Source organism: Mus musculus, chromosome 7, assembly GCF_000001635.26.
Source record: "Mus musculus strain C57BL/6J chromosome 7, GRCm38.p6 C57BL/6J".
In the NCBI taxonomy this organism is placed as follows: Eukaryota; Metazoa; Chordata; class Mammalia; order Rodentia; family Muridae; genus Mus; species Mus musculus.
In genome coordinates, this window is record NC_000073.6 from 113,089,121 (window position 1) to 113,116,629 (window position 27,509).

General features: G+C 44.7%; 1 long non-coding RNA gene across 1 annotated transcript in view; it reads right to left on the bottom strand.

Moving 5' to 3' along the window:
* Positions 1–11,115: 11,115 nt before the first annotated feature.
* The window catches only part of 4930543E12Rik (RIKEN cDNA 4930543E12 gene), a 41,780-nt gene continuing 25,386 nt past the window's right edge, over positions 11,116–27,509 (bottom strand). Inside the window, exons 3-6 of the long non-coding RNA NR_045978.1 lie at positions 23,628–23,733; positions 13,532–13,629; positions 12,931–12,957; positions 11,116–12,018 (exon numbers count right to left, since the gene is read on the bottom strand). This is a non-coding gene — a long non-coding RNA (RIKEN cDNA 4930543E12 gene). The remainder of the gene's footprint in view (positions 12,019–12,930; positions 12,958–13,531; positions 13,630–23,627; positions 23,734–27,509) is intronic.

Here is a 27,509-nt window from a genome sequence, read left to right on the forward strand (position 1 = left end):
AAATACCAGAGGAGACACAGCTCTAGTTCTCTGCCAGCTGGCCAGACCTAGACCTGAGACCTGTCCTTCCTCATTCATCTTGGGCCCTGATCCCCCAGAGTCTGGGGCAGGTGCTCTGGCCTAATGCCTAGAAGGCTAGGGTTAGTCTTCTCTTAAGAAATCTTGACACAAAGGAGAACCTGGACTGTGTCAAAGAGGAGAAGCCTAGCGCCGAGGTGTGGCAGCACCCCAAGTCTACCGTCAGGCCAGCTGGTGCTTGTGTCATAGAAGATAGGAATGAAGGATAATGACCTCCAGATCCTGTCCCAGGGCCTCGCTCAGTGTGGACCCCTGCTTGACAGAGCCCATTCAAACTGTAGTTCACACAGAGCCAGCTGCTCTACACAGCACACCTGCTATTTCATCTGGCCTCCCTCCCTTCCCTTGCCAGGAACCTGCTTTGGCTCCAACAGCTCTGAGATGAGTTCGAAATAATTTACCTAACCTCCTTTTGCATGTGTCTGCTCTCTGCCCCTGCCTCTGCCTCCTGTAAGGCTCCTGTGGTCTCCAGGGGATGAAGGAGCTGTAGCAGCTGTTCTGTAGCAGTTTGGTTATCAGGCATGACACTTAATATGTGACCTGCAAGCTAACATGAACAATGACAATTGGAATAAATAACATGTGTTTGCCAATGGTCATACTATCAAGTGAAATCAGAATTCTCCGGTGAGTTAGTCAATAAAATTGGAACTCGTGAGTTTGTTGTTAGTCAATACATTCTGAGGAGATGAAAAGACCCAAAATCTGTCTGTCTGTGCCTTTTGCTTAGCATAGTCATCTATTCCAGAAGAAAGACACAACCCTTAACACACATCTCCTGATGGTGAAAAGCCAACATATCTGGCCCAGGGCTTTTTACTATCTGCAGATGTGTGTAAAGGGTTGTGTGCCCTTTTTCTGAAGCAGATGTGTGATTCCTTATTCTTTCTATATTAGTTATCCAAACGGGGAAAAAACAATAAGGGTGTGTGTGTGAGAGAGTGTGTATATATACTTTTTATAAAGAATTAGCTCATGAAGTTATAGAGGCCGATGAACAAAATCTGCAGGTTGAGTTGTCAAAACTGGAGACCAGGAGAGCCAAGTTCAAGTCCAAAGGCTGGCTGATCCAGAGAGAGTTATGTTCTAGCCTGGGGGTGGGGGTGGGGGTAGGGTGGGAGTGGAGTGGGAGTGGGGTTATCTAGTACAGAGGCAATGATGCAAGAGGCAGTCTGTGTAAGCAATGCTTTTCTCATTGCTGTGGTGAAGGCAGTTTAAGGAAAGGAGGTGTGTTTTAGCTAACAGCACAGTGGGAAAGGCATGGCGGCAGGAACATGAGGCAGCTGGTCACACTGCAGGAAGCAGAGAGAGGTGAAAGTGGGCACTCTGCTTGCCTGGGTCTTTGTGTGCAGTCCAGGACCCCAGTTCATGGATGATGTCACCCATGTTTATAGCCACTCTCCTGTCCTGATTAAGCTGATCTAGAAACTTCCTCAAGTCGCTCCCAGAGGTTTGTCCCATAAGTGATCCTAGAGCTTGTCAAGGTGACAATAGGTTTTAACCACCACAGGGAGGGGCAGCTGTCTGCCAGATCTGGCTTCTGACTGATTCTGTGAACCTCAGGCACATAAGAGGGACCACTTGATTTACTTCATCCTCCTAAAACAAAACAAAACAAAACAAAACAAAACAAAACAAAACAAAACAAAACAAAACAAAACACCTCATAGAGACATACAGAATATGGTTTGACTAAATGTGTGAGCACTTCACAGCACACAAAATTAACATGTCATGTCTTTATAAAGGCAATTTGCAATCCACAGGGATAAAAATTTTTGGCATGCACATCTTTCTGACACTGCCAAATTTACACTATGCAGAAATAGGAAAAGCCCTTCTTGCCCTTGTGGTCAGGCAAACCCATACCCTGAGACACTTGCTAGTTGAGCCCTAATGGTATGACTATTCTCATTTTTTTCTATTTCTCACTATGTTTGGACTTTTAAACAATAGCAAGTTGCTTTGTGAGGTGAATTATAGGTGCATGTTTTATTTAATATTAATACAAGAACAAAATCTTCCTTGAATTTTTTTCAAATAGTTCTTATAATTAATTTTATAATTAAAATTCTTTTAATCAAGGAAACCATACCAAATGACTATTAGGTCTCTGTGATTCTAAATTACCTCTCCCAAAGAAAAAAAGAAATATCAAAACCATGAGCAATGGTGGCAAGATGCAATCTAAGGGCCAGAAAAAGAGCTCAGCTGTTACTAAAGATCCTGAGTTTGATTCCTGGGACACACATGGTAGAAGGAGAGAAGTGACAGCCTTATGTTGTCCTCTGACCTCCATCCATGCACTGTGGCACCCACCCCCCCCCCACACACACGCATACACCATAAATAAATTTAAGATGCCATACCACGATTACTAACATACAGACAGGTTGCATCTTACCTCCATCTTCCAAGGACTCCCTCTGTTGATATGGAAAGAGGTTGGGCATTTTAATAGTTTTCAAGAAGAAAAGAGCTAAAAGGAGCCCTAACTCAGGTAGCTACATTATTTTCCAAGCCAGGCCCTACAGAGTCTGAATAGAACCCCATAAATATCGACACCAGGGCAACAAATGTAAACGAGAGGTGTCTTGAGCATAACAGGATACGGTCACTCCAGCCTAAAGCACGTGCTCAAGTCTGCTTTTCAGCAATTCTGTAGGACCAAGCGTCAATCAAAGTTGCTAATTTAATGCCATGCACTGTGGTGAGTAATATTGTCAACTTGGTGGAATCTGAATCACCTAGGGTCTGGGGATAAACATCTGTAACCCAGAGCTGGGGAGCAGAGACAGGTGCATCACCCCAGAGGCTTGGCCAGCCAGTCTATCTGAGACAGTAAGTTCCATGTGCAGAGAGAGACCCTGTCTGAAAAGCAAGGGGGAGGAGAGATCTAAGAACATATCTTAACATCACCATTCAGTCTCCACACATGCCTGCAGAGGCAAGAGCAACTGAACATACACATACACACGCACCATACGTGTGATGCTACAAATGAATAAGTTAGGAGAACTGTGAGGGAGTTTTCCAACTAGATTAATTGAGGAGAGAAGACCCACTCTGAATATGGGCAGTGCTATCTTGCAGGCTGGAGTTCTGTGCTGAATAAAATGGAGAAAGCAAGCTGAACATGAGCATCTCTCTCTCTCTCTCTCTCTCTCTCTCTCTCTCTCTCTCTCTCTCTCTCTCTCTGCTTCCTCACTGTAAATACTATGTGACAAGCTGCCTTAGGTTCCTGCCTCCATCTCCCTTACCTTGATAAACTGTGTGGTGGTGAATATGCTTGGACCAGGGAGCGGCAATATTAGGAGATATGGTCTTGTTGGAGTAGGTGTGACCTTGTTGGAGGAAGCGTGTCGCTGTGGATGTGGGTTTTAAGACCTCATCCTATCTTCCTGGAAGTCAGTCTTCTCCTGTTTGCCTTCAGAACAAGATGTAGAACTCTCAGCTCCTTCTCCAGTGCCATGCCTGCCTGGTCACTGCCATGCTTCCTGCCTTGATGAAAATGGACTGACCCTCTGAACTTGTAAGCCAGCCCCAATCAAATCCTTATATTTTATAAGACTTACCTTTACAGGTAAGTGTCTCTCTTCACAGCCATGAGAACGCTAACTAAGACACTGCATCTCTGAACTGTGAGTCAAAATAATTTTTTTTGTCCTTTAGTTGCTTTTGTCACAGCAACAAGAAAAACAATAAATATAGGTCTCAGGCTAAGAAGAAACAATAGGAAAAATAGGCTATATTATATAAGCTTGGCTTAAGCTACAGAAGCATAACTTGGGTTTGTTTAGGCCAATAAAAGGACATTCTTTGGCTCACATATCCAAGGGGTTACCTGGATATGTAAAAGATAAGAAATATTAAGAAATATTAGCACTATATCACCTGTATAAGCTAACGACATGACCACTCCATGGTATGGTTAAGGAGAAGGCTTTTATTATAGGTATGAAAAAGAGAAGAGCCAGAGGCATCTGGAAGAGTCCAGAACAGAGGGAGGGGGCGGGGGGTGGGGGGAGGAGAATAGTAGACTAAATAATGGCCAGAAGACTCGACATGGTCAGGGCTATCTGTGAGAGAGGGAGATAGCAAGGGAATAGAGAACAGAGAAAAACTAGAGAAAGAAGTGGGAACAGGGAATATTGAGAATAGCAGGGTTATAAGGAGAGTGGGTGGCTGTCGCTGTGGGGAGGTGCAAAGGGATAGGATGCTTGCATGGACTGTGAAAGATGTATCAGGTACTATGTCACTGAGGGAGCCTGGAGGCCAGCATGTGTCTTGATATGCTAACTGTCACCATGTCCTTTCTGCCAGAGGTAAGAAGGATGATGGATGACGGATGACAGGAGCCAGCTTCACAAGTTCCTGAGGAATGCTGGCTTCTCTCTAACCACTAAAACCCCTCCAATAATCCAGATTAAGCTAATTTCTGGGTATTTGGACTGCCTTTGGGGGCTTGCAGAATTGGAATTTTCTTTGGACCTAACATCACCCACTTGCTGTCTCTGTTTCAATATCCTCATTGCCTTAACATAATTTTCTTTCAAGAATTGACCAGTGCTCCCAGAAGTTTATACTCCTGTCTTCTGTGCATATCATCCAAGAAAAGCTTCCTCTCAGCTCCAGTTGAGAGACTCACAGGGCGCTAAGTGTCATGAGTGGTGTCTCATGCCCACTCCCTAAACCAACTACTATTGCCAATAGTAAGGTCAGTTTGCACACTCTAAAGCCATGGTAGAGTAGGGGAGTAAATGGGTTGTTCCTGGGAGATGTGAGAGGTACTGGATGAATAGAGCAGTGTTTATCACAATTTGGAGCTTTGAAAGGATTTGTTTGTCTTCTGTATACACCATCCATCTGGATCCGTATGCCCAAAGATTCTTCCGCGCAAGCTTTCTTGCTGGCTCTCTTCCTAGCCAAGGACACAGATGATTACCACACATGCACCATGCTGTGCTCGGAGTAGCCAACAGCCAGGGTCAGAGATCTACAAAGGCCAAGGAAGTAGTAAATCTCCAGTTAGACAAGCAGTCAAAGAGTAATCAACTGGCTGTGTGAATAAACAGTGATTTCTACACATAAACTCAGGATTAGAGAATACGGGGTTGTAGACAGTTTGTAAACGAGAGAAAGAGAGAGAGAGAGAGAGAGAGAGAGAGAGAGAGATTAGATTATCAGTATTCTACTTACTATGGTGTAAATTATGAAAGAAAGAAAGAGAGAGAGAGGGAGGGAGGGAGGGAGGGAGGGAGGGAGGAAGGAAGGAAGGGAGGGAGGGAGGGAGGGAGGGAGGGAGGGAGGGAGGGAGGGAGGAAGGCAGGCAGGCAGGCAGGGAGGGAGGGAGGGAGGGAGGGAGGAAGGAAGGAAGGAAGGAAGGAAGGAAGGAAGGAAGGAAGGAAGGAAGGAAGGAAGGAAGGAAGACAAGAAGGAAGACAGGAAGGCAGGAAGAAAGAAATGTTGCAGCTGAATTCCCAAGCTCCGTGGTGTGGGAGGTGCGGCCTTTGGGAGGTAACTAAGACCAGAGGAGGTTACTGAGGTATGGCTCCACACCGAATAATTAGTCTAGGCTTTTTAAGAAGAGGAAGAGAGGCCTGACTGAGGTGGGATACGTAATGGAGTACTTACTGGAGAAACTCTTACCAGGTAGGCACAAGCACCATGCTTTGGACTTCCCAGCCTCCTGAACTGTAAGAAATACTTTTTTAAAAAATAAATTGTCCAGTATAATTTATGTGGTCATAGCAACAAAAAAAAATTGGACATCACTTTTTGACTAAAAAGATGAGCACCTTTCTTATATTCAGTATCTTCGGATACTGAGAGGACTCATTTAGATAAAAGGAATAAAAGGGTTTTTCTTCTAGTCTGCCACAAGACACATGGAGAACTTATATGTATAATCAAGGAAAGCTCTAGAATAGTTACCGAGAAAAGTACCTGGATGAGAGGAGTGTTCTATTTCCAGAGAAGCTGAAGTTACAAGGAACACTCGCAAGAGGACTGACAGCTCTTCATCTATTGCCAAACTGGTTTGCTGCCTTGTCTCTTCTGTGTACATCCCTGTGGCAGTTCAATTTGCACCACTTCCCTGACACAGACAGCATTGTTCAATCAGCTATTGTTTCAAGTGTGTGAATTCCACCCTAACTCATGACCTAGGTTCACCTCTGGGAGCTCAGCTCTGCAAATCCAAATGACACTAATGTTATCTCTTCCACAGGCTTTCACAAGGATAGAGGGCGTGTGTGAAGAGAGTCCTTGTACACCTGGCTTTGTACATAGCTGTCTTCAGTGGCATCCCCCTGCCCCATACAAGTCCCAAGCAGAGCACAGAGTCTATTAGAAAACTATTCACCATTGACATGAAACACTTAAATGACATTGAAAGGCTTAAATTAATTTTGCAGTAAGTCCGGCATGGGACACTTCTGCTGGGAATTAGGTATTTCTATGTCCCCCAAACCACAAAATTCCACATTTCCAATTTTAATATGTGACCAACAAGACATATTTTGTTGGTGGTGGTGGGATTTTGTCTTGTTTTGCTTTGGATAACACCACCAGTTGATGAGCCACACTCACCAAACCTTGGTGCTGCTTCTAATGTGTGTTCAAGTTTCCCCCAGTGGGAAGTGGGAGAGGCTGTTTTCTGGTTTGGAAGTGAAATTTGAACTTGGTTTTCTCCGTTTGGAGGCCAGTCTCTACACTGTCATTTTCTGGGTCCATCTCCTTCCATGTCTTTCCCTTGTCCACAGGTGATCCACTCTGAGCCCCAGGGGTACCTGAGGCTCAGCCTCTCCAGGTTTTGGCAGTGAACCCTGAGTTTAGACAGGTCAGGATGAGTATCTTGAAGATTTGGGGGTTACAGCAGCATCAGGTGTACAGATCAATTCTTTCCCGTTGTATCTTTTGTATCGTTCTATTGTATCGGAACAGCCCTCTCTAGGTATTGAGCAGATCCACAGTTTTTGCCTACAGCTTGTGTCTGCTTCTTTAGAAAGAGCCCAGAGCAGGGTTAGTTTGCACCTGAGTTAAATACCCTCGGGAGAAACCAACAGAAGAGGCCTGAAGAAAACAGGGAAGAGAAATGGGGCAAAGCCAAGGGAATGACAGGAAGTCAAGGGGAGGCAGATGACACTCTTGAGAATGTGTCCTATGTATCTGCAGAAAGCTGGTGTCTGTGAGGCACAAACAGCTAAGGAGCCTACTTATTAACATATCAAAGCTAATGCTGCTTCTCCCAGAATCCTTCAGTCCCTACCTGTTGCAGCGTCCTCCTAGCTGGCATACCCTGCCTCCTACCCTAAACTTTCCCAGGCCAGGAGTTGGGTTGCCCTTTCCCCAACTGCTTTTCCTGATATAACTCAGCCACTTTGGCCCAGGCTTACTCTCTTGGTCTGGTGTTCTTCTCTTGCTTTTCCTCCCCATCTCTCCTCATATGGCCCAGCTCTCTCAGGCCATCATCACTCTGAACTCCTCCAGATGCCTCTACTTCTGCCTGTTTCCACACACACACACACACACACACACACACACACACACACGCACACGCACACACACACACACGCACACACATGCATGCACATCTGGGCAAAGCCCTAGCTGTGTTCGAGACACCATTGGAGAAACGTGCTTTTTTTTTTCACCATTGGAGAAAGTCCTTCAAAAAAAGGACTTATTTCATGATCCATCACTTTTCAGTCTCTCCTAAGGCTAAGATATGTTTCAATGGCTTCCACTCATTGGCTCTACACAGTCAACCAACAGTCAACAAAGCTCAACACTGCAGCTTAAGCAGCTGTCACACACCAGGAATACACCAAGTGTGACGTGTCCTGACATTCAACTTTACAGAAGTCCCTTCGCTTGACAAAGGCGTAGTGAAGGCCAAGGATGACTTCACCAGTTAGTGTGTCCTTGGGTCTTGTTTCCAACCAACTGACGAAGTCCCCTCGATGTCTAGACCCCCTTTCTCCATCTAGTTCAGTAGAGTTTGTGCACATCAAATATGTGTTGCTTACAACAACTCTGAGCACAGTTTTCCAATCTACAAGGTTGATGCTCCAGCCTCCCAGTCAGGCTCCCAGCTAACCCACGTTGCCTCCTAGGGACAGCTGCATTTTCTCAGTTGTCTGAAGTGGCCGTCACTTCTTTATGGCTCCCGCTGTCACCTGCAATAAAGGAAAAGTTCAACAGTCTGTCTCTGTATCAGGATCTGGACCAATTGGTTGGTTGGTTGGTTGGTTGGTTGATTTTCCTCCCTCTGTTTCCCACCTCCCTCTCAATACTGGGGATGGAACCTAGGGCGTGTGTGAGTATGTAAGTGCTCTACCGCTGAGCTCTGTCCCTAAGGCCACCACCTTTATTCCCCCACTTTTTACTTTTCTTGCCCAAGTTTCATGGACTTACCCTGTAGTCCAGGCTGGCCTTGAGCTTTCCATCCTCCTGCCTCACTCAGCCTCTGAGTAACTGGAATCATGAGCCTGTGCCCCTACTCCTGGCCTCTCAAGCAGACTTTCTATCATGCTCCATCTTGAGAAAGAGGGAATGTGTCATTCTTCCAAGAAAGGCTCCCAGTCACCACGAGCGGATGCACCTGCAATGCTGGAAGACTCCATTTGACTCCCTTACAGAGATGTCATTTTGGTGACATCAAGGGAACTCAAAGTGAGATCCTGGCCCTCCTATGTAGACTGATGACTTCATCTTCTGTCCTCAGTTACTAGATCTAAAACTGATGTGGTCAACTTTACCCTCTCCACCCTATATACATAGTCAGTAAACACACTGTATCTAGATAAGGGCCCTGGTTCCTTTTTTCTTCATTCTAATCCTTCTAAAAATTCTTACCCTGAAGCTAAATCTATTCAGAAAGCAGTATATAAAAAACTACTTCTCCTATCAGTAGGAGTCCAGACAGCTCTTACTAATAGTTAACCATCAGTTATTTTGGTTGGCTGTCTTTAGGGACAGGGTCTCAATATTTAGCCTTGACTGGTCCCTCCTGCCTTGGCCTCCCAAATATCTAGAATTACAAGTGAATACCACCATGTCTAGCAGGGTTCCTAGTATTTGTTTTTTGAGATGAGCCTTATAGTGCAGCACTAGCTGTGTTGGAACTCACTATGTAGCCAGACTGACCTCGAATGTACAGAAATCTTCCTGCTTCTGCCTCCTGGGTGCTGGGATTAAAGGCATGCACCACCATGCCTGGCAAATATAAAGCTCTCAGCAATTTGCAAAGGACTGCATAAAACACATCTCAGTGAGTTCATGGCCAGCCTGGTCTACAAAACAAGTTCCAGGCTAGCTGGGGTCACATGGTAAGACATTGTCTCTAACAATAAACAACAAAAAAGGCTGTGCATATACAATATATATTCCATTTCACTTAGAAACATTGTGCTTACTAAGTCTTCAAATGAAACTAAGGTTAAATTTTAGCCTATAGCCACAAATCCAGTTGGTATAGTTTAAAACATGAATTATATCATGTGGTAGGGACATAGCAACACATCTAGTACCTTTTTAAAGGAAAAAAGTCTATTTAGAATTCAAAAAACAGGCTTGGGGCTACTTGGTTATACAGAGCTGGTTTCAAGTCCTCCCCCACTTGATAACTGTTGGGCAAGTTATCAGATGAACTTGGGCAAGTTGCCTCTCCTCACTTGGTTTTAATTTCCTCATTCATAAATGGTGAGTGATAAATATGCAGGGTTTGTTGTGCTAAAACCAGACAATGAAAGCAGAGATCTATGCCTAGCATCTAACACATACTAGAGACTCTATACATATTTCTTGTGTACATTTTTTCCTGCTCCTCATTTTTCCCATGTTTGTGGGACCTGAATTCATGAAGTACAAAAAAAAAAAAAAAAAAAAAAGAGAGAGTAAGGGACAAACCAGAGTCTCTCCGAGCATAGATCCTGGCTGAATGGTGTCAGCATCACCTGGGCACCTGCTAGAAAAAAAGCCTTGGGCCTCACCCCAAACCCAAGGACAGTCTCAGGTTTCATGGAGTTATGGTAGTTAGCTCCAAAGTGCTCCCCATCAATCCCCACTTCCTGGAATTCACACTCTTGTGTAGTCCTGCCCTGGGTGTACCATGATTGCCTTGTCTGCCCAGTAAAATACATCAGAAGTTATGAACATCATTTCCAAGTTGAGATTACAACGTACAGCATGGCTCCATCGTGTTCTCCATAGCTTTGGTCACTGGCTTTGGGAAAGGCAGTCCCGGGGGCGGGGGCAGGGTGCAGAGGGGATTCTAGGACTTTGGGCAGCTTTCTGAAGACACCAGTGCTAAGAAACACAGCTCATGCCCAGCTTGCACAGTACACATGTTCTGTGTTCAAAACTGAGGCTGCAGTAAATTGTATGACCTTGAATTCATTCCATGTTTGACTCTGAATTTTGTCATGGCACATTCAGAAATCTTTCACTATTGCCAAATATTTTACTATCACCCACATTCATTTACACTTCCCCAAGTGGAACAGGGACTTACATTAAGAATATGTACATTATGACATTAAGAATAAGACACAGCATCGGGGTTGTACCTCAAGGATCAGAGAGACTGTCACCCGTAGTCTTGTGGCATCCGGATAGTCTCCAGATGAGCCTCTCCTAGAAGGTTTACTCACTAATACTAATGCCTGCCTGAAATGCCTCAGTTCAGATTTAAGATAGCTCTATTGGGGAGGGGGAGTGACCTGGCTTAGCAGATAAAGGCACAAACTACCAAGTCTGATGACCTGAGTTCGATCCCTGGAACCTACTTGGTGGAAGGAGAGAACCAACTTCTGGGTTGTCCTCTGACCTTGACAGGAGCACATGTGGCTTGTCCCCCCATACACCCTGACACAATCCTCTGACCTTGACAGGAGCACATGTGGCTTGTCCCCCCATACACCCTGACACAATCACACATAAATAAATAAAAATGTAAAAGACTTATGTTATGAACTGCAGTGTCTTTACTGTACACACAAACTTTTCTGTTCTTATAGAAACATAATGGCTTAAGTATGCAAAAAAAAAAACTTTTAATAGTTTCCTAGCTTCATTTTTCAACATATATCATGTAAGTATGTCTTTGGATTATAGTGGGCTAAAATATTTGATTGCAAAAAATCATGATTTGAGTTTCTGACTTGAGTTTAAAAATAATTTTAAAATCTAGAATGATTTTTGGCTCTGGATTAAGACAAATTCCAGTAATGTTTGAAAATGGCTCTCTGCGCACTACTCACATTTTTTACGTATTTACGCAAAGCATGGTTGATTATAAAAATCAACATGTTGATCAACTCTGAAAAACACTGAAGATGTTCTACGCGTCCTGTAGTATCAAATAGACCAGAACAGGAAAAAGAACAGTCCCTGAGGGGTTGGTGTGCTCGGGAGCAGGAGGGACCAGAGCCATGGAAAACTGGCACTGTGCTCTCAGTGACAGACATTTTGAAAAGACAGAGGGGGAAAAAGAAGGGAAGAAGAGAGGCAACATTTGAGTACAGTAGTAGGGAGGGGAGATACTAGGACCACTCTCTTCTCATCTCTCCACCAAAGTGGGACAAGACATCTTTTTAAAAAGTCCTGGGGCTGAGGCAGTGGCTTTGTGGCTCCTAGCCTTTCCTGGATTGCACCCTCGGAGAATACAGAGCAAGAATCATGGGACCATTTACTGAAACCTGAACACCTCTAGACCATGGGAAAGAAACCGAATCAGAACCTTCCCGTATTCTTTGAGGCAGAAACCTGGCAGGAGCCAGAGTCTGCAGGGGGAACAGAGAGAGACAGGATACGTAGTAGCCAGTGTGATGTCTGAAAGAGCCACTGGGACATGACCAGCATTTGAAATCCAAACACTGACAGGCTGCAGAGGTGTGTCCAGCATCTGTAACTCCTCAGTGAGTGACATCTGGGAGCCTGAGAAGAAACAGTGAAGAGTGAAGGTTGGAACTGCATTGTGACAGCGACTGTCCAGTTCCCTCCCCTGCTCACTCACTCCCCCTTCATTAATAGCACAGACACTCCAGCAGGCTAGCTTTGTCCCATGCGACTTCCTGTTTTTATATTATTTGTGGATTTTTTAAATTTTAATTAATATTGTGAAGTGTTTACTTATCCATCTGTATATGTGTGTTGTGTGTCTGAGTGTATACACATGTATATTGTGCTGTGTGTGTGTGTGTGTGTCTGAGTGTATACACATGTATATTGTGCTGTGTGCTGTGTGTGTGTTGTGTGTCTGAGTGTATATACACATGTATATTGTGCTGTGTGTGTGTGTTGTGTGTCTGAGTGTATACACATGTATATTGTGCTGTGTGTGTGTTGTGTGTCTGAGGGTATACACATGTATATTGTGCTGTGTGTGTGTTGTGTGTCTGAGTGTATACACATGTATATTGTGCTGTGTGTGTGTTGTGTGTCTGAGGGTATACACATGTATATTGTGCTGTGTGTGTGTTGTGTGTCTGAGTGTATACACATGTATATTGTGCTGTGTGTATGTGTGTTGTGTGTCTGAGTGTATACACATGTATATTGTGCTGTGTGTATGTGTGTTGTGTGTCTGAGTGTATACCCATGTATACTGTACTGTGTGTGTGTTGTGTGTCTGAGTGTGTACACATGTATATTGTAGATGCATCTCTCTATGCTCATGTGCAGAGGCACGAGGAGCCTGCTGAATATTGTCTACTTCTTTGAGGCAGGGATTCTTCCTAAACCTGCCACTTGGAAAACTTTTAGACAAACATCAACAAACAAACAAACAAAACAAACTCAAAAAGTAAAACAGATACCAACGAAATTCAGAAAATCATTAGAACATACCTTATGTAGTCCACTAAATTGGAAAATCTAGAAAGAAAAAAAAAAGTGATTATTAACCTACATGGTTTACCAAAATGACCCCAAAGTGAGGCAAACAATTTAAATACAATTATAATAAGTAATGAACTTAAAGCAGTATTTTGTTCTCGTTTGTTTTCTGGCACGGAATCTTACTGTGTGGCCCTGACTAGCCTGGAGCTCACTTTGAGGATAAAGACTGGCCTTGAATTTACAGAGATTTACCGTCCTCTTCTTCCTGAGTGCTGGGATTAAAAGTGTATGCCACCAAGGCTAGCTGAAGCAGTAAATTTTTTAAATCCCCCAAGTTAAAAGGACAGTCCAGGCTGAGGGGGATTCACTGTTGAATCTTCAAGTTCTTTCAAGAACTAACACAAATGCTTCTGAAATTATCCAAAAGCCAGACCAAGAAGGAGCACTACCTACCAAACTCTGTTTATGAAGCTGGTGCTATCCTGATACCAAAGCCGGATAGTGACACAACAAAGAAAAAAATTATACACAATTCTCCCTAACAAACATGCAGAAATTCCCAGTAGAATATTTGTAAAACAAGCATTTTTCAATTCTAAAGATCACTCACCTTACATAAAGAATACCACTCATCACGCGCAGGTTGCCTTCGTCCCAGTGATGCAGGAATGGTTCAACACTTGCAAACCAATAAAGGTAATATGCCACCTAAACTGACCCAGGGACAGAAATCACATGACCATTCAGTATATGTGGAAAGGGCTTCTCACAATTGCCACCATCCATTCATAGTAAAAGCCCCGAGGAGACTAGAACACATCCCAGCATAACAAATGTCATATATGACAAAGTTAAAGCCAATGTCGTGGCGCACAGCTAGGGAAAATTCAAATCACTTCCACTAAAATCAGGAGCAAGATAAGGGGATCCACTTTCTCCACTGTTACTTAAAATGTACTAAAATCCTAGCTAGAGAAAGAAAATAAGAGAAAGCAATAAAAGGAAAGAGAGGAAGAAGTTAATGAATCCTCATTTATGAATGATGCCCTTCTATACAGAAGAGATCCTAAACCCTCTCCCAGAAAACTCTTAGCTCTGCTAAATACTTGCAGCAAAATGGATGATAGAAAACTTACATGCAGGAATAGCAGCCTAAGGCTCGGGTTCAGCTCGGGTGGCAGAATGCTACCTAGGACTCACAAAGCCCTGGGTTCCGTCTCCAGCACTCAATAAAGCAGATTCAGCGGTACCTGTAATCCGCCTCACAGGAAGTAAAGGCCCTCAGGGAAATCAGAAGGCAATGGTCGCACTCAGCTGTACAGTGAATTTGTCTCCACTGTGGGTTATGAGATGCTGTTTCAAACTATCAATTAAAAAAAAATCAGTGACTTTCCCATAGAGCAACAACAAACATGCTAAAAGAGAAATTGGGGAAACATCCCATTCATAATGGCTTGAACAAAAAGAAAAAGAAAACAAGCAAATCGCCTTGGAACACATGCAACCAAAGTAATGAAATGCATCTAGAATCAAAAATTTTAAGCACCGAAGAAAGAAATTGAGGAAGACACTAGACAATGGACAGATGTCCATGCTCATAGATTGGAAGAGTTCATGTTGTGAAAGTGGATATGTTACCAAAAGCATTGTACAGGTCCAATGCAATTCCCATCAAAATTCTAATGCCATTCTTTGTATAAACGGGCGGGGGGCCGATAGCGGGTGGAGAGCCTAACATGGAAGTACAAAAGATCTTGAATAGCCAAAGTACTACTGAGCAAAAAGATTGCTCCTGGTGGTATCACCAAACCTGATCAAAATATACTGCAGAGCCATCATAACAAATATAGATCAGAGAGCAATGAACAGAACAGAGGACCCAGATGGAAACCCACACAAATGAAACCACCATTTTTAAAACAAAGATATCAAAAAGATACAGTGGATTGAAGACACTTTGCTCAGCCAATGGCGTGGAGGAAAGTGAGTATGTATACATAGAAGAATAAAAATAGATCCCTATCTCTCACCTTCATTTGGGTCAAATACCTCAACACAAGACCTGAAACTCTGAGTCTGTTGGAGGGAAAAGTAACGAAAACACTCCAAGATATAGGTGTTTTCCCAGACTAGGATGAACAATACAAACACCTTATCGATGCAACTAGAAATCACAGAGTAAAAAGCTGCAAACAGCAAAAGAAACAGCTAATTGATTAAGAGAGAGCCTCAAGAGTGGAAGAAAACGACATTTAGCGATGTTTTGATTTAAATGTGAAATGTTCTCCGTAGGCTTACATGCTTAAAACACTTGGCCACTTAAACCTTAAAACAGTTTGCAAAGGTTGTAGGAGGCGGAACCTTTCCAGAGGAAATAAGTCACTGGGGGCGGGGCCTTGAGGGCTAGTAGCCCAGCCTACTTCCTGTTCCTCTTTCCCCATTTGCAGAGTGTGGCTGCGGTGTAATGAGCCAGCCCCCTGCACCTACCAGCATGCCTTCCATGCCTGCTGCCAGAATGGACTGCATCTTTCTTGACTAAGCCAAACTAAACCATTTCTCCTTTAAGGTGCTTATTGCGAGGGCATTTTATCACAGCAACAGAAAATAACCAAGATGTTGTCCATCTAACAGAGGATTAGTCTCCCGAATATATAAGGAACAACAACAACAAAAACCTAAACAGGAAAAAAATCTGACAACTGAATCAGCAATGGAGCCAATGAAGTTAACAGATGGTTCTCAAAAGATTAAGAACAAATGAGCAGTGTACATTAAAGAAGGCTCAATCTCACTAGCCATCAGCATCATTATAAAAAAAAATAATAATAATAATCACAAGTCCTGGTGAGGATGTAGACAAAAAGGACACTGATGGAGGAAATATAAAGAATTCTGTCCAGCCTCTAATAACATCAGTATAGGAGTTTCTCACAAAACTAAAATGAGATCTACTATAAGATTCATCCATATCAACTCGTAGGGTGTACCTGACGTCTCTAAATCAATATATCACAGAAATATTTGCACATCAATGTTTATTGTGGCACTGTTCAGTATAGCTAAGTAATGGAACAAGCTTAAGTGCCCATCAACAGAGGAATAGATAAAGAATTGCACAATAGATTAGTTTATCATCCATAAAGAAGAATGTTCTGTTGTTTACAGGAAATGGATGTAACTGGAGGATATCATATTAAACACAAATCAATCTCAGACAAATACTAGGCGTTTTCTATTATGTGTGACTCCTAAATTTTGTGCAGATACATAAAATCATGTATGCATAGATGACATTGAAAGTAGATATGAAACTAGCTAGGGGGACAAAGAGGACTAATAGGACAGGATGAGTACAAAAAAGTAGAAGTCTGTGATACATATTCAACATGTATTATACACTTATGTGTAAAAACACCATGTACAGTGCACATACTCAGTCATTTTTATATTTTTTAAAATTAATTGTATTTGTATGTACATGTGAGTACAGTTCCTATGGTGGCCAGAAGAGGGAGTTAGATTCCCTAAAGCGGGTGTTAAAGGTGTTACTGAGCCCCTGGGCATGGATGTTAGGAACCAAGCTCAGGACCTCTGCAAGAGCAGCAAGTTCAGCCATCTCTCTAGTCCATATTTTATATTTTTAAAAAATGCAATTGACTCTCCATACCTACAAGTTACACATCTACAGATGTGTCCAACCAAGAGCTGAAATACTTTCTCAGAAAAATGTTGCAGGAATACTGAACACACTCAGACATTGCTGCTTGCAAGTGACCCAGGGAAACACCCACATACATAGTGATACACTGTACTGGGTATTAGAAAGAATTCAGAAGTTATTTAAAGTGCTTGTGGGATGTCAGCAAGCTATGTGCAAGTCCCATGACAATTCATATAGTGGACCTCACAAGCTGTGAACTTGAGTATAATTGGGGAGAGGTGTCCTGGATCTCACCCCCCGCCACAGACATCCCCCACAAGTGTCTGTATTTGCTTGGTAGCCTTAAGGCCAGAATACACAAAGCTTTGGCTTAGGAATCTGCTGTGTTGGGGGTGATTAGGGACTGCTGATATCACAGGGAAATGAGTGAAGTCAAGAGAGCCTTTTATGAGCCCAATTTCCACATGACACCTGTGCTGTTATATTCTTAGCCTAAACTGAACCCCAACTAGAGTTAATGTGAACCCTGATCCATTGGCAAATTAGTTTATAGGCAGCTACAAGGTAAATGACAGATGTTGGAGTGATGCCACATGTCTTAGAGGTTGACATCATAGACACTAAACATCTCGGCCTCGGGCACACTGTCCTTCGTACCCTCCTGGCATCTACTTTCTTTATAGAACATAGAGTCCTGAGCCAGGGTGTACCAAAGTGTCCACAGGAGCAGAAGGAGATAGGGAGTGGACAGGGTGGGTGCTAGCTGATACATCAGAAACAAAAGGTGATGGGCTGCCCTGAGAGACCAGACATTCAAACCCAACTTGGAGCTGGCATGCCCCCCCACACACACACACACTGGTCTCCTCTTCTGGCAGCCACAGTCCCAGAATGTAGTTTCTTCCTGGGTATCACGAACAAACCAAAACTACGCCCATGGGTGCAAATGACTCCCTTCTCTTCAGAAGCAATTAAAGATTTAAATAAGTGATCACTCCAGAAGCAGATAACTCATCCCAGCGCGCACTTGCTACCTGCCTCACTGCTGTGCCCCTGACGTGCCTTAGCTGTTTGCCACCGCAACACTATTGTTTGGAAAAATATGCCCATCTGGTTCCATGACTGTTGAAACTTGCCTGTGACATGATGAGCCATTTGCGGGGGTGCCACCACTGAGGGAATTAGTCGCTATTAAAATCATGTTCAAACCAGGGCGTTGCCAAGGTGCCGACATCTGGGGAGGCTGCCCGGAGGCTTTTGGCTGTCTAACAAAGACTTGGGGATGGCAGGAGTTCTGTAGGGCTTCTAAATCATGGATGGACAATTTGAGACCAGAAGTCACCTGGAGACCATGCCAAACCTGTGGGTTTTTAAAAGCTTTTAACACACACACACATACACACACACACACACACACACACACACACACACACACACACAGAGAGAGAGAGAGAGAGAGAGAGAGAGAGAGAGAGAGAAAGTTGGCCTAATGTGGTCAGGAAAGGGACAGAGACAGAGGTAAAAGGGAATAAGGTAAAGAAAAGCATGTGTCCTTGACCCGTTTTTTCCTTTTCTCCTGCGCATAGCTGTTCATAAACACCTAAATAGCATTTAATATACAAAGTAGCATGTTCTTGCTTGTGACTAAAGTTGTAAATGTCCTAAAGTCAGACGAGTGAATGGCAGAGTGACGTGTGTACCACATCCCTACACCAGACATGTCTACACTTTTCATTTGAGTCAAGTCTGGATTGGCCTGGCAGAGGGGACTGGCTGGAGACATGAGCAGTGTGTTTGCTGACAGCCTCAAGTCCCTCTGGTTTTTGTGTGGGATGCCCCAGGACACTGGTCCTCAGCCACAGACTGGTGCTGCCAGTGGCTTCTGTCCCAGGCCGATGGGTAAGCTTCCCATGCCATTCCATTCTGCATCGCACCCAGTTCGCATCTCCAGATGGGAGAGGAGCTGTCACGTTAAAGGGAGAGAGAGCATGAGTTGGGAGTGCGCAGAAGCAGGAGGGCTGAGGTTGTTCAAAGTGCTCCCTGGATTGGCCCCTAGACCACTGATGTCCACCGGGTTCTTTCAGGATAATGTTGGGCTAGAGAGATTCTTCAGTGGTTAAGAACACTAGTGGCTCTTCTAGAGGACCCAGGTTCAATTCCCAGCACCCACAAGGTGGTTCAATTTCAATTACAGAGAATCTGCCGCTCGTCTCTGGCCTCCTCAGGCACCTGGCACACACATGATACACAGACACAAATACAGGCAAAACACCTCTACAAATTCTTTTTTTTTTAATTTGAAAACCCATATAGGCATTGGTATACTTATGAGTCTGAATGTGTGTTGGGGGGGCGGGGTGCATGCACATGAATATGAAGGCCAGAGAGTAGCCTTGGGGGTCATCCTCAGACTCCACGCCCCTCCTTCAAGACAGGGCCTCACATTATCTCGGCCTCAGCAATTACACCAGACTGGCTGGCCAGGAAGGACCAGGAGTCCTCCTATCTCTGCCTCCCCAGTTCTAGGAACACAAACATGCACCATCATGCCTGAATTTTGAACCTAGGTTCTGGGGACTAAACTCGGATCCTCCTGCTTGCCCAACAAGCACGTCCTGCCCCAGCTTCCAAGCCCTGCTTTTGTTTTTCTTTTCTTTTGGGAACTAACTTGTTTTATTTTTTTCAAAGGGTCAATAGTGCAAGGAACAAAGTCACCCAAAACCTTGGTTCAACGTGGATGATGGATTCTGAGTTCAGTTCTTGTCCAGCAACTCAGTGAGGTGGGAAAGGGCAAGAGGAAATGGAACTAACTCTCTTCGTGATATGAGAAAGCAAAGCATTAAAAAAAATGTGTATTACAGTCTTAAGGCCTTCTGTGTGTAAGCACATGCGTGTGGGTGTGCCTGCCAAGGCACACAGGCAGGGGTCAGAGGTCACCTGCAGAAGCTAGTTTTCACCTTCCACAGTGTGTGCATCTTGGGGGTCAAGCTCATGTCACCGGGTTCGGTGGCAGGCATGTGTGTCCATCGAGCCCTCTGGACAGCCCACAGGCATTTTTATGTCTACATTCCTAACAGTTCTTGGTTAAACAGCTTCTCATCATATACTGTACAGCACAGTCTTGATTTTTAATCATGTAATTACTTGAAGCCTACTCAAGGGGTTATAAATGGCAGACACGTAGCTCCAACCCCCTGCTACTTAAGGAGATACATCTGTCTGTCTGTATATCTGTATGTCTGCTAACAGTTGACACTTGCTTTTGACTTCTGCAAGTTAGGTTTCGATCTCACACAGTATTTTGACTTGATGTATTATCTTAATCTCTTACTCGTTACTCAATATTTTTTTTCCGCAGCCTAAGTAAGTCTGTAAATGGAAGGCTTTTATTTATTTTTATTTCCTGTGAAGTAAGCATTAAGCTTTTATCAAACAACACTTAAACAGAAGAAAACGAGAGGGACTCTAAAATAAGCTTTCAGAAAAACAAAATATCACGTCTTGTGTTCACAGTGTGTTACAGAACCCTCGCTGGGTTGTCATGACAAGCACATGACATTTTTCCTTTCTGGTCTCTGACAGGTCAGAAGCTGTCAGGAAGAAATTAGGGCTGACCACTGAACAACCTGATTCTCTTTATGAACACAGATTAAGTGTTATATTTATATTTTTTTTAAAAATCTAATGTTGGTTGGGGGATGTGGCCTGTCATTGCTAGTGTGCCTGTCTAGGGTCCAGTCCCCAGTGTGGTATAAAATTGGGTGTAGTGGTGATTGCCTATAATTCCAGCATTGGGAAGGTAGAGGCAGGAGGATCAAAAATTGAAGGTGATTCTTGGCTACAAGTTTGAGGCCACCCAGTGGCAAAAGCAAAAAAAAAAAAAAGTTTGGAACTAGACCTGAATTTATGACCTTTTCTTTGTAATACAAACTATGCAAATGAGACATGGACCAAGGCTAAATGAATGGGCATTCTTGGCAAGTTCTTTCCCTTGACTGAAGAGAGGGCCTGCCTCCCTGAGACCAGGCACCTCCCAGCCTGCTTTTCATGAATGCTAAGGATTAGATTTCAGAGGAGAGCCAGAAAGGGACAGCAGATCCCTGCTTGAGTCTGTTGGTTACCCACTTCCATCTCTCTCTCTCTTCTGAGCTCCAGTAGGCTCTATGCTCATAAAAGGGGGAGGGCTGAACAAGGTTGGCAGACATTCTGGGGATCTCTAGATGGAATGATCATCCTTACCCGTTAAGGTCTAGGGCACATATGTACTATAACATCCCAAACTGTTCCCACCACATCCTCTCTAAAGCTCTCTCTTGTTCTCCTCCCCTCTCTCAGCAGCAAGGTCTCCTGTAGTCTAAGCTGGTTTTGAACTCACTATGTAGCCGAGGCTGGCTGTGAACTCTTGATCTTTTGCTTCCACCTCCTGAGTGCTGGGGTCATGCTCCATCCACATCATACAGGGGAAGAGAGAAATCCTAAGACATACAGCCCAACTCAAGTGATCCTATTTCAAACAGGAGGAATTTCACTCCAGGGTGAAGATTGGTAATAAGTTCACGATATCCATATGTGCAAGGCAGAGGGAACTGATGTTGGTGGGCAGGGACTGACAGGGACTCTTTTCTTTTGTAAGAGAACCACAGTTGTGGCCTCTACTTAGACGCTAAAGAAAGCCCCCAAACCTAGAGAGAGTATGCTGGCCAGGAAAGACAGAAGCAACCGAGGCATGGACCCCATCTTTCCATGCTTCCCCACCCCTACTGCCTTTTAAGTGTGAATATTGTGCTGGAACCATGCTCTCCTGGCTATGTTGGGGTAACAAATGCACCATTCTTTTCCTTTCTAGTTTCTTCCGGATCAGAAGCTTCCAGAAGGAAATTGAGGCTGACCACTGAACCACCTGATTCTTATTGTGAACAAAACCAGAAAAGCTGAAAAATCCATCACCAGACCACAAGGGGTGGGAAAATGTCAACGGGTGTTTCTAACTCAGCAAAGACATGCTAAACGTACATCTCCATTCCGGCTTCCCACACCCCGCGGTGGACGCAGACGCTCACGTTTCCTTCTCCTAGGCTCTGTTCTCTCAAGCCTTCAGCATCTCTCAAGAAACCTGACCACCTGCTCTTCCCTCTGTCTCTCTGCTTACCTCTCTGTCCTTTCAAGTCACACCTGTGCCCTGTCACCTCACTGCCAAAGTCTGATTAAAGCCCTTGTGTTGCTTCATCTGGACATGTATTTTCCATGCTTACATGTCCCCCCCTCCCCACTGCTGGTCTCTGATTATAAGCCTGCCAGAACACTATCACCAAAGCGGAAGCCATTTTAATTGCTCAAGGACTCTGTGTCCCTGAGCAATGGTTTCCAGCCCTGGCTGCTTGTTAAAATCAATCACCTGGGGTAATTTTAAGGTCTCAGTATCACAGCTGCTCACCAAACCAATTGAACCAGTATCTCTGAGTGCAATCAAGACGTGTGTGTGTGTGTGTGTGTGTGTGTGTGTGTGTGTGTGTGTGTGTGTGTGTGTGTGTGTGTGTTTACAACTAGCTAACTGCTGCTCAAGCCAAGGCTAGGAACTGCAACTGCACATTGGCCGCTCTCGGTTGGGCTCTGCAGGCACAGGCTGCACAGTCTGAAGCTCCGGCCGCATGAGCCATCCTTGTGGTTCTCACGTTTTTCTCTGCTCTTGCTTCTCTGGCCTGGCATGGCCCCCTGGAACTCCCTTCCTCCTCTCATGACCTGAACAACTTCTATCCATTGAGTGGGATAGAAAGCTAAGTCACTGGAGATTTCCTTTTTACCTACATATTTTAAAAAACTGCCAAGTAACAGATACCTCATCATCATGCCCATTCCAGCTATCAGTTATCTGTGCAGCCTTCCATTTAACCCACCTTCGTTCCCTCAGTCATCCGACAGTATTCCCAGGTCTAGCATTCCCTCCAACATCTGACAGTATTCCCAGGTCTATCACTAGGCTTCTCTAGGATGGCCTAAGTCACCCTGCTCTGGACCCAGGTTTGTATCTCTCTCATGGACAAGACACTCAAGTGTTGCTGGGCCCAGGGCCCCACACTAGCTTCCTATTCAACCTCCTTTTCTTTCAGCTTTCCTGTGTCCGCTACTAGGCATGGTCTCTTACACGAATGCATGGATTGTCACTGCTATTAGCACCTTGCTGGTACAGTGGTCCCACAAACAATGTCACTCTCCTTATAGTTCCTACCATAGAAACAACTACAGATGCCTGCTACTTGGATCCATTAGTGAGAGACATTTGAAGATAAGCTGGTCTAAGCAGCACCAGGATTCAGCAAGGTTGGCATACAGAAGGTGAGAGTCACTAGACCAGAGACAGGAGACATACCGTCAACCACCCGCACCCATCCATAGCAGGCACGGCTCAGTAATCCTGGCCTCTTAACTCCAAGCTCCAGAATGCTTTCAGTATACACACTCCACCCATGAGTAGCTGAGGCTTATTTACCATCTTGGCGTTCAATGCCATGCACAGCCATAGATAGGTCATGAGCACTCATGACCCAAAACTGAATTGAGGCTACATTTGAAGGGTTGAGTTTATAAGTTTAGTGGTCAAGTGCTGGCCACGCATGTGCCCATCTCTGTGTTGTCTCTCTCTACCACTGAGGTAAAAACAACAAAGCTACATTTGAACTTAGCGACAAAAATGGATTCAAGGTCAGACATCTACATGTGAGATCGTTTTAGAAAAATTCTTTGTAGGTGTAGTTTTGAAAGTCAGGAAACCAAAGGGTTAGAGCCCAGAACAGGTACTAACTGGTTGTCCCAGCTCTAGTTTGGACCTTTTTCTGAAGCCTCTGTGACTTCCCATTGCTTGGGGGATAGACGGGGTATTCTCATTTGTTGTGACTGTCAGGCCTGGCCCCTGTCTCTCTCCAGCCTCATATCCACGCGTCTCTCCCTAAATAACTAAAGCACTTTACACACACCCTGTCTTCTAATCTTTGCCATCCAACCATGAACCTGGCTTGTTTATCCAATTTTATAGATGAGAAATTCTCACCTGATCCTCAGGGAGATTATGGGAGTTAGCTGAGGTCCCATGTCTGCCAAGTTTCCCCCGTAGGCCTTTGAATCCCTCACTGGCTGGCTCTGAGTGCTGTGTGTGCCTGTGGATGAAGAACACAGCTTTAGGCTGACCCATACCCAAACCAAGCAGAATGGAACTGGCTATTGGTCTGTTGGAATTCAGATTAAGAGATCCGGGGGAGAGGGACACTAGTCATCTGTGCCACTCTCAGCCCCTTGCATGGCACAGAACCATGTAGTTGTGTAGTGTGTGTGTGTGTGTGTGTGTGTGTGTGACAACAGCTGACTCCCTCAAGAAGAGAAATGCCAAGTGTGCTGTTCTCCAATTCTTCCTGCTTGCCTTTCTTTCTCACCCCACCCTCCACCTTCTGTGTTCACAGTTCTTCATGTTTTAACACCTGGAAAGGAAGACTACTGGGGGAAGGTCCCCTTGGTAAGCCAGCCACTTTCTCAGGAGCGCTGGAGTACAATACAGCTGGTCTCTTCTCAGACCCTGTCTCCAGCTGGAACTCCCACCTGTATGTTACATCTGACTATGACAACATAGGGGGTCACGGGCCACTCCTTGGGACACCTCTGTGTCATATGAGCAGACCCCTCTTTTTGGAGTGCAAATGCCCAGGGCTGTCCTGACAGCATCCTCCAGTCACGGGGCAGTGCCTTCTGCCAGGCAGCGCCACTGGGCTCAGCTGAAAAGACTGAGAACCCAAGCTGATATACGGTGAGGGTTAAGCTGCTGGACAGAAGCCCACACTGACCACATGAAGAATGGCTCTTTCTGTCCTGCTGCCCATCGTGGCTCTGCAGTCTGTATCCTGATTCTGCAGGATAGCAAGAGGCTGGAAGAAGCGCAAGGAAGCTGTGGAGCCGCATCCTCCTGCCTTCCCTACGCACTCACCCTCACCACCACCATGACTGGCAGGCTCTGAGGATAAACAGCACACCCTTTCCCAGAAGGGGCTCCGGTTGCAACACGTCACAGCTATTAATCAGCTGAAGGGTGCAGCAGGGCTTCCTCCTTTTAGGGTACATGCAGTGGGTTTTGTAAAGAATAACAGGGAATTTGACACACCTGAGTGTGGCTCTGACTTTGGGTGACTTTTCCTTGTCCCTCTGAAGAGGGCTGGGTTTGTGCCTATGTTAGGAAGGTCTGGCTGAAAAGAAGGGGTTTCAGAACCTTACGTTTTTAAAAGATTTATTTTTTTAATGGTTTATTTATTTATTTTATGTGAGTACACTGTCTTCAGACACACCAGAAGAGGGCATCAGATCCCATTACAGAGCCACCAAGTGGTTGCTGGAAATTGAACTCAGGACCTCTCTGAGAGAACAGTCAGTACTTTTAACTGCTGAGACATCTCTTCAGTCCCTAAAAGATTTATCAAAATAAAGTGTGTGTGTGTGTGTGTGTGTGTGTGTTGTCTGCATGTATGTCTATGCACAACATGTGTGCCTGGTGCCCACAGAGCCTAGAAGAGAATGTCAAATCCCCTGTGACTGCAGACATGTGGGTGCTTGGAATCGAACCTGGGTCCTCTGGATGAGCAGCAAGTGCTCTTAACCACTGAGCCATCTCTCCAGCCCCAGAGTCTGAGTCTTAAGAAGCTCTGCAGAGTCTGGATCTATGGCTTTGAATTTTCAGCCAAGCAAGATCAGCTCTGCAAGTCTATCTTTACATAGTAATAATGTATCATATCTTGTTTAAATGACCTCAACACACACACACACACACACACACACACACACACACACCTGTGAGTGCTGTACTTATTCATTTGCCTGCTTAAATCATTTAATAGTGAGTTTTATACTCTAAACATTTTTGAATCTCTTAATGATTTTTAAATAATTTTATGCACAAAGACTAGCGTGGTGTTTCAGTGGATAGATGGTCTTGAGTAATCCAGTCAAGGTCCAACTTACTGAAGCCTATGTCCATGTGTATGGACAGAAACATTGACAGCACAAGTTCAGTCCATATTTCCAGATAATACTATGAAGTTTAGAACATAGGCAGCAAAATCAAGAACCCTGGTGACTCCTCTAGAGCTGCTGGTAACATATCTTGCCTTCAGATGGTCAAGGAAGAAACAAAACAAAATAAAACAAAACAAAGGCCAAAGAGAAAATACCATATTTTAACTTGTCAATTATGCTTTTGTGAAACTAGAATGAAGGTAGAAATGAATGAGTCTGATAAAAAGAGGAAGAGGAAACAGGAAGAGGCAGAGGAGGGAGAGACAGAGAAAGAGGGGAAGGCAGAGGAGGAGGGAGAGGCAGAGGGGAAGGCAGAGGAGGAGAGAGAAGCAGAGGAAGAGAGAGAGGAAGAGGAGGAGGGAGAGGCAAAGGAGGGAGAGGCAGAGGAGGAGGGAGAGGCAGAGGAGGAGGGAGAGGCAGAGGAGGAGGGAGAGGCAGAGGAGGAGGGAGAGGCAGAGGAGGAGGGAGAGGCAGAGGAGGAGGGAGAGGTAGAGGAGGAGGGAGAGGCAGAGGAGGAGGGAGAGGCAGAGGAGGGGGGAGAGGCAGAGGAGGAGGGAGAGGCAGAGGGGAAGGCAGAGGAGGAGAGAGAAGCAGAGGAAGAGAGAGAGGAAGAGGAGGAGGGAGAGGCATAGGAGGGAGAGGCATAGGAGAAGGGAGAGGTAAAGGAGGAGGGAGAGGCAGAGGAGGGGGGAGAGGCAGAGGAGGAGGGAGAGGTAAAGGAGAAGGGAGAGGTAAAGGAGGAGGGAGAGGCAGAGGAGGAGGGAGAGGCAGAGGAGGAGGAGGAAGCGAAGGCACAGGTTCTGCAGGATAGTCAGTATGGTGGTACATGCTCGTAATCCCAGTATGTGGGAGGCTGAGGCAGGAGGATCACAAATCAAGGCCAGCCTATACTGGATAGTGACACCCTACTTCAGAAAAGAAAAGCTTCTGCAATGAGTGTGTGACCATCCTTCATCCTTTGAAGCAGGGCACCTTCTGCATTGCAACTGTGGCTGTGAACACGAGGGATCCAAATTCTATCTGAGTTATCCTGAGGCTATCTACAATAATCCTCTAACCTTAAATGAACTACAAGAAGGATTAGCTAACAATGAGTAAGCCCACCTAAGTAAAAAGGTGCACATTGAATCAGTATTTGTCTGTATATAGTGCTTCCACTCTCAGGGCCAGTGAAACCAGACATAGCCTAAACACAGATCAGCATCTTTATTGTTGTGTGTCCTTTGTAGGACCCAGGCCAACTGTGTCCCACTGCCTTCCAATGATAAAAAAAAAAAAAAACAAACCTGTTCTTGACTTTGGAGAATAGAAATTGAGACTCAGAGAATTCCCCTAAATAATTCTCATGTGTATTCATGTTTGTGTAGGTGAGTGCATGTGTACATGGCGGGAGTGGGGGAGTGCTTCCTTGATTGCTGTCTGCTTTATTGGTATTATTTTAATTTCACTGTGTGCATCCATGTGTCTGTGCATGTACATGTGTGTGTATGCATGTATGTGTGTGCGTGTGTGATGGACCACTTGCATGCCATAGACAAGTGCAGAGGTCAGGTTTGCATGACAAGCACTTTTACCCATGGAGCCATCTTGCTGGCCCTCCATCTTATTTTTTGAGACAGAGTCTCTCTCTAAATCTGGAGCTCACTGATTGGCTAAACTATCTGGCTCATGAGGCCCTGGGGCCTGCCCATCTCTGCCCTCCATCACGGAGGTTACAGATATATAGAGATTAGATGGATATGGGTATGGGTATGGGTATGGGTATGGGTATGGGTATGGGTATGGGTATGGATATGGATATGGATATAGATATAGATATAGATATAGATATAGATATAGATATAGATATAGGATATAGATATAGATAGATATATCTCTA